The following is a 10,892-nucleotide window of genomic DNA, read 5'->3' on the forward strand; positions in this document are numbered from 1 at the left end:
TCCAACATCTTGTGCCCATTTAATCATAGCAGATTTAACCATTTCATCCTGCATATTCCATTTCAACAGCAAGTTATACATTCTTGAAAGTATCTTAGTTTTGGGATCTAACAGTTCTGTTTCTAATTTTGATTTTTCCACCTGGAAGCCAATTTTTTTGTCCAAATTATAAGCCTCCCTTATTTGATAATAGTGAAGCCAGTCTCGCACTTTGTCTTTTAATTTCTCAAAACTCTGCAATTTCAATTTGTCTCCTTCTTGCTCCAGAATTTCCCAATATTTCGGCCATTTGGCCTCCATATTGAGCTTTTTCTGAGCCTTTGCTTCCATCGGTGACAACCACCTTGGGGGTTTATTTTCAAGTAAGTCTTTATATCTTATCCAGACATTAAACAATGCTTTCCTGACAATATGGTTTTTAAATGCTTTATGTGCTTTAACCTTGTCGTACCACAAATATGCATGCCACACAAAAACGTTATTAAAACCTTCTAGATCCAAAATGTCTGTGTTCTCAAGAAGCAGCCATTCTTTCAACCAGCAGAATGCTGCTGATTCATAATACAGTTTAAGGTCTGGCAGGGCAAATCCACCTCTTTCCTTTGCATCAGTTAATATTTTAAATTTTATTCTGGGCTTCTTGCCCTGCCAGACAAATCTAGAAATGTCTCTCTGCCACTTCTTGAAACAGTCCATTTTGTCCAAAATTTGCAATGATTGAAACAAAAATAACATTCTTGGCAATACATTCATCTTTATAACAGCAATTCGACCCAACAAGGAAAGCTTCAAATTTGACCATATTTCTAAGTCCTTTTTCACTTCTGACCAACATTTCTCATAATTGTCTTTAAATAAGTTTAAGTTCTTAGCAGTCATATTAACCCCCAGGTATTTTACTTTCTTGACCAGTGTTAAACCTGTCTCCTTCTGAAACCTCTCTTTCTCAATCGATGTTAAATTTTTCTCAAGAACTTTGGTTTTTAACTTGTTCAACTTGAATCCTGCCACATGACCAAATTCTTGAATCAGTTCTAATACTCTTTTAGTACTAGATTCTGGCTCCTGTAACGTCAATACTAAGTCACCTGCAAAAGCTTTCAGTTTGTATTGTTTGGCTCCGACCTGTATACCTTTAATCAGACGGTCCCTTCTAATCATATTTAGCAAAACCTCCAGGACCGAAATAAAAAGCAATGGGGAAACTGGGCAGCCTTGTCGTGTACCTTTCTCTATCTTAAATTCCTCTGTCGCTACGTTATTAACAATTAGTTTAGCCTTTTGTTCTGAATAGATTGCACTTATACCATTTTCAAACCCTTGACCAACCCCCATCCCCTGAAGATTTTTCTTCATAAAACTCCAAGAAATATTATCAAAGGCTTTCTCCGCATCTACAAAGATTAAAACTGCTTTAGTATTAATGTTCACTTGCAACTTCTCCAAAATGTTAATTATATTCCTCGTGTTGTCAGACAAGTGTCTACCTGGGAGAAAGCCGGCTTGGTCCTTGTGTATCTCTTCCACTAATACTTTCTTCAATCTTTTAGCCAAAATATCAGCAAATATTTTATAATCCACATTGAGCAGGGATATGGGGCGGTAGTTCTTAAGTTGTGTCTTTTCAGACTCAGTTTTTGGTATAAGCGTAATATAAGCTTCCTTCCACGACTCTGGCGCTCCCCCCCCAAAAAAAATTTCATTACAAACCTCCTTTAGTGGTTGCATTATCCACTCCTTCAAGGATCTATAATATTTTGAGGTTAGGCCATCCGGCCCTGGAGATTTGCCCAACTGCATATTCTGAATGGCACCTTCTACCTCCTGTTCTGTGATTTTATGGTTCAACATTAACTTGTTTTCTTGAGAGATTTTTTGTAGTCCATTTGTTTTTAAGAATTGGTCTAAATCAAACTCTTTCTGTGGCCCTTGTGTATATAACTGTTTAAAGTACCTCTGGAAGCATTTTCTAATTTCCACTGGATTCTGAATGTTCTTTCCTTCCACTTCCAAATTGGTAATAGTATTGAGCTTTTGTCTTTTTTTCATTTGCCAGGCTAACAATTTTCCACATTTATTAGCCGATTCAAATGTCCTTTGTCTCATTTGTTTAATTTTCCATTCGATTTCCTGATTCATCATGTTCATATATTGCACTTGATATAACTTTATATCTCTCAGAATCTCTTGTGACTTTGGTTTCGCTCTCAGTTTCTTCTCACCCTCTTTTATTTTTTCCAAAATTTTATCTTTTTTCTCATTTTGAGCTCTCTTCTTTATTGCATTCTGGTTTTTTATAAGATATTTATTAAGATTTTTTAAAGTATTACAATAAAAATGAAAAAAAAATAACAAAAATACAAAATAAAAATAGTTAAAAACACACAGATTTTCCATTGCTTATTTTCCTTTAGCTTGTTTCCCAGACCTCCTCATACCTCCCTTTTTTGTATTCCACTTCAAATTGTTGGTTCAGCAAATCCTTACCATTAAGTTTTTACCTATTTATAACCCTTTTTTCATATTCTCTTAAAGCATTACAGCTGGAAACCACTTAATTTCTATCCAACATCATTCTAACATTCATTAATTTTACAATATTTCTGTAGATAGTCTTTGAATTTCTTCCAATCTTCTTCCACCGACTCTTCTCCCTGGTCTCAGATTCTGCCAGTCATTTCTGCCAATCCCATATAGTCCATCACCTTCGTCTGCCATTCTTCCAAAGTGGGTAGATCTTGTGTCTTCCAATACTTTGCAATGAGTATTCTTGCTGCTGTTGTAGCGTACATAAAAAAAGTTCTGTCCTTCTTTGGCACCAATTGGCCGACAATGCCCAGAAGGAAGGCCTCTGGTTTCTTCAGGAAGGTATATTTAAATACCTTTTTCATTTCATTATAGATCATCTCCCAGAAAGCCTTAATTCTTGGGCACGTCCACCAAAGGTGAAAGAATGTACCTTCAGTTTCTTTACATTTCCAACATTTATTATCGGGCAAATGATAGATTTTTGCAAGCTTGACTGGTGTCATGTACCACCTGTATATCATTTTCATAATATTCTCTCTTAAGGCATTACATGCCGCAAATTTCATACCTGTGGTCCACAACTGTTCCCAGTCAGCAAACATAATGTTATGTCCAACATCTTGTGCCCATTTAATCATAGCAGATTTCACCGTTTCATCCTGAGTGTTCCATTTCAACAGCAAGTTATACATCTTTGACAAAATCTTAGTTTTGGGTTCTAACAGTTCTGTTTCTAATTTTGATTTTTCCACCTGGAAGCCAATTTTCTTGTCCAAATTATATGCCTCCATTAACTGATAATAATGAAGCCAATCTCGCACTTTGTTTTTTAGTTTCTCAAAACTCTGCAGTTTTAGTCTATCTCCCTCTTGTTCCAAAATTTCCCAATATTTCGGCCATTTGGCCTCCATATTGAGCTTTTTCTGGGCTTTTGCTTCCATTGGTGACAGCCACCTTGGGGTTTTATTTTCCAATAAATCCTTATATCTTATCCAAACATTGAACAATGCTTTCCTGACAATATGGTTTTTAAATGCTTTATGTGCTTTAACCTTGTCGTACCACAAATATGCATGCCACCCAAAGACATTGTTAAAACCTTCTAAACCCAAAATATCTGTGTTCTCTAGAAGCAGCCAGTCTTTCAGGCAGCAGAATGCTGCTGATTCATAGTAAAGTTTAAAGTCTGGCAGGGCAAATCCACCCCTTTCCTTTGCATTAGTTAATATCTTGAATTTTATTCTGGGCTTCTTGCCCTGCCAGACAAATCTAGAGATATCTTTCTGCCACTTCTTGAAACAGTCCATCTTGTCCACAATTTGCAGTGTTTGAAACAAAAACAGCATTCTAGGCAATACATTCATCTTTATAGCTGCAATTCGACCCAACAAGGAAAGCTTCAAATTTGACCAAATTTCTAAGTCTTTTTTCACTTCTGTCCAACATTTTTCATAATTATCTTTAAATAAGTTCCCATTTTTTGCTGTCATATTAATCCCCAAGTATTTCACTTTCTTAACCACAGTCAGACCTGTCTCATTCTGAAACCTCTGTCTTTCAATCGGTGTTAAATTTTTCTCTAAAACCTTAGTTTTTAACTTGTTCAGTTTGAATCCTGCCACTTGACCAAATTCTTGAATTAGTTCTAAAACCCTTTTGGTACTAGATTCTGGCTCCTGTAACGTCAATACTAAGTCATCTGCAAATGCTCTCAATTTGTACTGTTTGGCTCCGACCTGTATACCTTTAACCAACCGGTCCCTTCTAATCATATTCAGCAGAACCTCCAGGACCGATATAAAAAGCATTCTGTTGAATCAGAAACCCCCTCATAACTGCTTTACTTGCGTCCCAGATTACTCTTTTTTCAATAGTGGTGTTCAAATTTATCTCAAAATAGTCTCTCAAGGTTTTTTGGGCCTTCTTGATAACCTCTTGCTCTCTAAACAAGGTGTCATTCATCCTCCATCTGAAGGAACCGGTTGGTGTTAATTTCATCTCCATTTTCACAGCATTATGGTTGGAGCAAGTTTTAGGGCAAATTCCCACTTTTCGAGTCTTAGGTGCCAGTCCTCTAGTTATCCAGATTTGGTCAATTCTTGTCCATGTCATTTTGGCTTCAGAAAAGAAGGTTCCCTCTCTAGCCAAGGGATTCTTAGTTCTCCAAATGTCAATCAAATCCATATTGTCAGTCAATTCAAAAAAGGTTTTTGGTAGTCTGCCATCTTTTGTAACTACCTGTCTCTGCGACTTGTCCATGTTTGTAGATACCACTCCATTCATATCTCCCATCATGATAATGTTGTAATCCATATAGTCTAACAATGTCTCATGCAACTTCTTAAAAAATTCAGATTTCCCCTCATTCGGTGCATATACTCCTACTATCAAAAATTTTTCTCCTTGTGTCTGAATTTCGATTGCCACAAATCTTCCTTGATCATCTTTAAAAACAAATTTCAGTGATAGGCTCTCTTTTGCATAAATAACTACTCCTCTCTTTTTGACCTTGTCCGATGAGATAAACTCTTGGCCCAATCTTTTATTAATCAATACTTTCCTATGTAGCCTTATCACATGTGTTTCCTGTAAACAAATCAAGTCCAATTGTTCCTTTTTCAATAAATGAAAGACTTTCTTCCTTTTCTCCGGGGAATTAAATCCATGAATGTTCCAACTTAATAGTTGCAGAGACATGGTGTATTTATTTTGCTTCTCCTCCAACTGCTCCCAATAATTGTTCTTGTTCTGACGGTGGTATCACTTTCTCTAGCTTGTCCAATCCCAAAGGTAGTGGTACTATGCCTTGTATTCCTGGTTTTAAAGCTTTTGGCTCTTCTTCAGCTTCTTTTTGCAGGTCTTCTTCGTGTTCTCTCAAAAATTTTTCTTTATCTTCCACTGATCTTATTTTAAACTTTTCCCCTTTAAAGGTAAAAGATAGGCCTTGGGGGAATTCCCACCTAAAAATGGTTCTGTTTCCTCTCAGCAGGGCCACCAAATCTCCGTAGTTAGACCTAAGGTCCAAAAGATATTTCGGGATATCCTTAAATATCTCCACTCTTGATTCATTTATTTCTAAGGTATTCTGGAAGTGCAGACTCAGTATTTTCTCTTTCTCCTCTTTTGATCGGAGGGTAATCAAACAGTCTCTCACTCTGTTCTTTCTCCCTCCTCTTCCAAGTCTGAAAGCACTCACTATCTTGAAGTCTTGTTTATCATCCAGGTTCCAAAAGTCTGCAAATTCCTGTGTAAGAAAGTCACTCAAACTATCTTTCTCAAGTTCAGGTACAGCCCTGATCCTTAGATTTGTCTGTTTTTCTTTTAATTCAATCATAGACAGCAAGGACTTGTGGTCCACAAGCTGCCTACATATCGGTGGTATCTTTTCCTCTACAGCCAATACTTTTTCCTTGGCTTCTTCAGCTGTTTTTCGGTTCAAAGTAGATTCCTGCAGCAGTTTCTCAATAGATTCTGTATTTGAGTTCACCTTCTGCCCCAAGTTGTTGATGCTTGAAGTATTTTGATCAATTTTAGTTGTCGCTTCAGCAACTTGTTTGCTTGATTTTTCCAAAGATTCAAAAATTTTATCTAATGCTGGAGCTAAACCCCCTTCAGATGCCATTCCTTTAGGCGCCGCCTGAGCTGGATCTTCCCCTGGTGGGGCAGAAGGGCCAGGTGCTGATGGTCTACGCTGCTGCAGTCTAATTTTACCCGATCTTGTTGTTTTTTCCTGAGTCAAGTCTGCCATAACACTTTATCTAAGGATCAAGGTCAGTCCCACGGTTACTTGTTTTGTAGTGGAAAATTCCCCTGGCCAGTTTAGAGTGGAAAATTCCCTGGCCAATTGTAACAATTTCAAAGTTCCTCTAGGGGGACACAGTAGCAGTCCAAACTTGTAACAATAAAATAACTTTTCCAACTTTCAAAAATCCCCCTTTAACGAAAGAAGCAACAGTTTCAGGTCCGAAGAAACCCTTCAGAGTCAAAGTATCTCTCTTACAGAGTTAGCTGTCAAAAAGTTGCATTATCCTTTAACAGCGCGATTAACAATACAGCAGTTCTATTGTCCCTTGACAGTCCGTTCCCAGGGATTAAGTGGTGGTCTTTGTTCCCTTTCTCTCTTCTTTTTTTGCAGGCAAAAAAATACTTCCCCTTCTCCCTCCCCTCTCCTGCACCTCAAGGAGAGAGTTCTCTTTTAATTGATGTTAGGATTTGAGTCTTTTTCAACGTGATTTTCAAGGTCTTAGCTTAGACAGTCTTTGCTTTGATCTATTTACAGAAAACGGAAGGCGGACTTCCTGTTTACACCTTCCCGCTTCAGTGCCAAATTAGTCCTTTTCCCCCTTAAATTCCCCAATCTTCAAACTTGACCTACTCATGGGTAGTTGTTTAGTAGCCGAATTGTCACAGGAAAAAGGTCAGCGCTCTCCGGCAACAGCTGCGCGGCTTCACTCCACGGAAGAAGCAGTTGACTCTCAGCACTGCGCCACACTCCCCGTTTCGCTCCGGAACTCTTTACAGGGTTCCCTCGCAAATTGGGGGGGGGGGCGCTAAGGGTGCCCGCCGAGTCCCACGGTCACAGGCTTCTCCCGCCTGTGATTTTCGAAGGGGTCCCCGCTTCGCCGTAGCGGCAAGACCCGATTTCCGCGGAGCTACTCCCTCAAGACTAGAGGGAATCCGCCATTGCCGATGGTGCCGCCTCCGGAAGCCTATATACATATATAGACAGAGTGAGTGAGTGAGTGAGAGCACATTGGTGTGTGTGTGTGTGTGTGTGTGTGTGTGTACATACCTCTTTTTCCTTCCTCTTCCCTTTCCTCATCCATTGACCATTCATTCTATCCTTGTCTCTCCAGACTCACAGACATTTCCTCCATTCATCCAGATCATGGATGTAGCTAGGATTTGTGTGTCTCTGTGTGTGGGAAATAAACTCAGATTTGTATTGATTTTGATTGGTTTAGGGGGACAGCTGCCCCTCTTGGCTGCACCCATGATCCAGATCTCCCCCCTCTCTCTCTTACATGCACACACACACACACACACTCCTCTTGAAAGAAAGGGTATGTGTTGCTGTGGAGTGAAGCTTCCCCACTCTTCCTTGCTTCTGTTCTTTCATTTGCTTGTAGTTCTTGCAGGTTTGGCTAGCTTGGAACGCTGTGACTGAGTTAGGGGCATTACAAAATAATGTTCGTGTTTCTTAATGGCAGTGCATTTTCACATGTATGGGCTGGAGACTAAGGAGATGGCAGGTGCATGTGAAGCATTCCATATGTTTAGAGGACAAGTCATAGCTATGGTGTGAGAAGGAGAGAGAAACATTGGCAGTTAGAAGGAACAGAGAGAAGAGAAGCCCAAGATAAAGTGAGTACCGTGCTGGAAGTTTGTGAGCAGAATTAGCTGCAAAAGGAATGAAGACTTGAGAGACTGCCCAAATGGTTGTTTGGGGACCTGCTGCCTGCTAAAGGGGTACTGCTAGTTTCCTACAGGCTCAGCTTCTTATTTTAAATAAAGCTGATAATACAGAGGCATCACAAGCCTCTAGTATTCTCTCATTCAATAAACCAAAACCCCACAGTGCTGCTCCTGGAACTTCTCACTGCTTGGAAGTGGGGAATATGTAACACAGTTAAATGACACATTTTCACTCTAATATTTAAGCTAACCTAAAATAAAAACGAGCAAATAGAAAAGCTGGCCAGGTGGAAATTCCACTCTAATGCCTACTCTCCAAACCTAAGGCACTGATGCTTTTTAATTAGCCCCCTAGAAAGTGTCTGATTCCCCCCCTCCCACAATTGTTACTGTGGATTCAGCAGGAGGGCTGGTAGTGGACTGTGTTTGAGTGCTGCTGATGGATATAAAAAGCCAGGAGAATATTTGTGACTGGACAGCCTCAAGAAGCAAAGTTGTGGAATAGCAAATGCCTTCTTTACTTCTGTCACCCATATCAAAGCTTCTATAAGTTAAGGAATAGGTTTAGCATAAAGTATGTAGGCTGGAGCACAGAATAAAAGGAGAAGGAGACAACATGCTTTCCTTTGCTGATATGATGTAACTGGGATCTTCTTCTATCTCTCCTAAAATACCAACCCATCTAATTATCTATATTTAAGGGTATTTTGGGTTGGCAGATGTTGGGTCCATTCTTCCGCAGTCATGGTTCTGTCTTTCACAAGCTCCTTCCTTTTGGATTTAAATTTATTAAAATGGTTTTTAATAGGCTGCATAAACTCAATTTTTACAAGAACATGGATCAAACTCAGGAATCCCCCCACGATTGTTTGCATTATCTTTGTGATGCCCTGAGTTTCATGTGCAATTTAGCTTTTGTTCAACAGCTTCACACATGCCATTTTAACGTAGAAATATTTCCAGCTTTACTGAAAGTCTTTTCCAAATATTTATCAGTGACAGTGAATGAGCTCAGGCCTTTTTAGATAACACTAAGCACATATTATTCTGCTCTAAATACTACATTTTGCATTCAAGATGCTAACTGGTGTACTGTGGAAATATGCCTGCTAATTTAAGCATGAAGAATTGAAGAATCTGTGCTCATTCTTCTCCCCCAGCACAGCTGGTGGGGGGTGGGGGTGCCCTCTGCACCTGGCTTTGCATCTGGGAGATGTTATTTTGGGATTGGCTGCAAAGTTGTCTTGGCCTTGCGGCAGGTCTTCTGGGAGCCAGCTTTATAACATAGCTCCCCCTCCTCCCTCTCAGTCATGATTGTGCCAGACACATGTGGCCTGTTAAGTTTTGAGTGCAGGAGGATGGACAAAGTAAAGGATGGAAAGGTTATTTTCTCATTAAAAATGAGATAATAGTGCCAGTGTATCTTGCCTCATATCTCATGTTCTACAAATGCTAGAAACTTTTTAAAGAAAGCTGCTGGGAATCTGGGAATTATGGCTTATTTTCATATGGGGTTGGGGACTCCCTCTCTTCCACCCATTGTGGACACCCATGGCTATAATAGGACTACATGTATTTAGAAAGAGGTATGGTTTGTTTGATGTTCAACAGAACATATTATTCAGTTTTCTGAAGTCCTCAGGGGAAAGGGCTCACCAAAAGATTCAATCATAGGTCAATTGCCTGGTTTGGCTTCCCAGCCAAAGGCTAGGGTATTTTCAGATCATATTGAGGGCTTTTGCTTTAGGAGAATGCTTGAAGGGTGGGCAAAAGTCCCCTTAGCAGGCTGATTTTCACACTCCAATCTCCCCTGACCTTTTATTGGCATGTGCTTAAGGCCTTTGTTCTTTGTCATGCTGTATAAGAGAGCGACCTTTTTAAGGCAGTTGTTTTGTTGGCTTTTTGCTGGTGCCTTTAGAGTTTAGAAGCTGGTTTCAGCTTCTAAGTCAGACAGATCTGACAGGGCTTTGGGTTTCTTGGACCTTTCCATTTCAGGTTCTGGTGTGGCTATTAAGCTTTGCACATGGAAAACAGACCAGCTCAAGAGGGGTTCAGTTACTCAGCTGGCTCTTTGCTTTAATGAGGACCTTTGTACTGCAGCATCTTTGTCAGCTTACCTTGAGCTTAGGCCATGTGGTGATGGACATCTTTTTGGGTTTTACTTTACTTTATTTATTTATTGAAATATTTACAACCCACACTATTATAAATTACTTCAAGGCTATAGACAATGTGCAAAACAATATGAAATCAGTAAAAGCATCCGTACAAACAAAATTCAAAACATCAGTAAAACATGTTGTAGGTACTGTTTGGTTAAAAAGAGAAATTCTTAGTGCGAAGGACTAAACAAGACATTTTTCGGAGATACATCTAAAAGAAGGCAGGGATGGTTCCTGCTCAACCTCAACTGGCTGGGATGCAAGGGCCTTGCCATGACTAGTGAAGGCCAATAAAACTGTGTAGATGTGTATAATTGCTGGTGATCTTTCATTTGCACATTGAGTTTTATTTTTCCTGGCCGTTAGGCTGGTGAGTCTCAGCGAGATCTGACCTGTGTTAGAATTTGGACTTTTTGCAAGTTATGGGTGTTTGCTAGCATTGGCTCAGAGCTCAGCCTAGGCTCAGTTGCACGCATTGAGTAAATTGACAGTGGTGGAATGGTCTATCAGCTGGTCACTGTCTTGCTCCAGTGGCTTTGCAGTGACTCCCTGCGTCGAATTTTGCTGACTCAGTTTGGAGAGAATGAACTTGTTGCATCAGAAAGAGTATGTCCATTTGTTGACAGTGGTTTTTCATCACTCCAGACGTCTAGGGCAGGCATAGGCAAACTCCGGCTCTCTAGAGGTTTGGGACTACAATTCCCATCATCCCTGACCACTGGTCCTGTTAGCTAGGGGTGATGGGAATTTTAGTCCCAATCATCTGGAGGGCCTATGCCTGGTCTA

General features: G+C 39.8%; 1 protein-coding gene across 1 annotated transcript in view; it reads right to left on the reverse strand.

Moving 5' to 3' along the window:
* The window catches only part of LOC310763985 (uncharacterized protein C10orf143 homolog), a 118,186-nt gene extending 111,580 nt beyond the window's left edge, over positions 1-6,606 (reverse strand). The window contains exon 1 of the mRNA XM_083617098.1: positions 6,601-6,606. The gene's annotated coding sequence lies outside the window, so the exon portion shown is untranslated. The remainder of the gene's footprint in view (positions 1-6,600) is intronic.
* Between the last annotated feature and the right edge of the window lie 4,286 nt (positions 6,607-10,892).

Source organism: Podarcis filfolensis, assembly GCF_964270895.1.
Source record: "Podarcis filfolensis genome assembly, chromosome: 5".
Lineage (NCBI taxonomy): Eukaryota > Metazoa > Chordata > Lepidosauria > Squamata > Lacertidae > Podarcis > Podarcis filfolensis.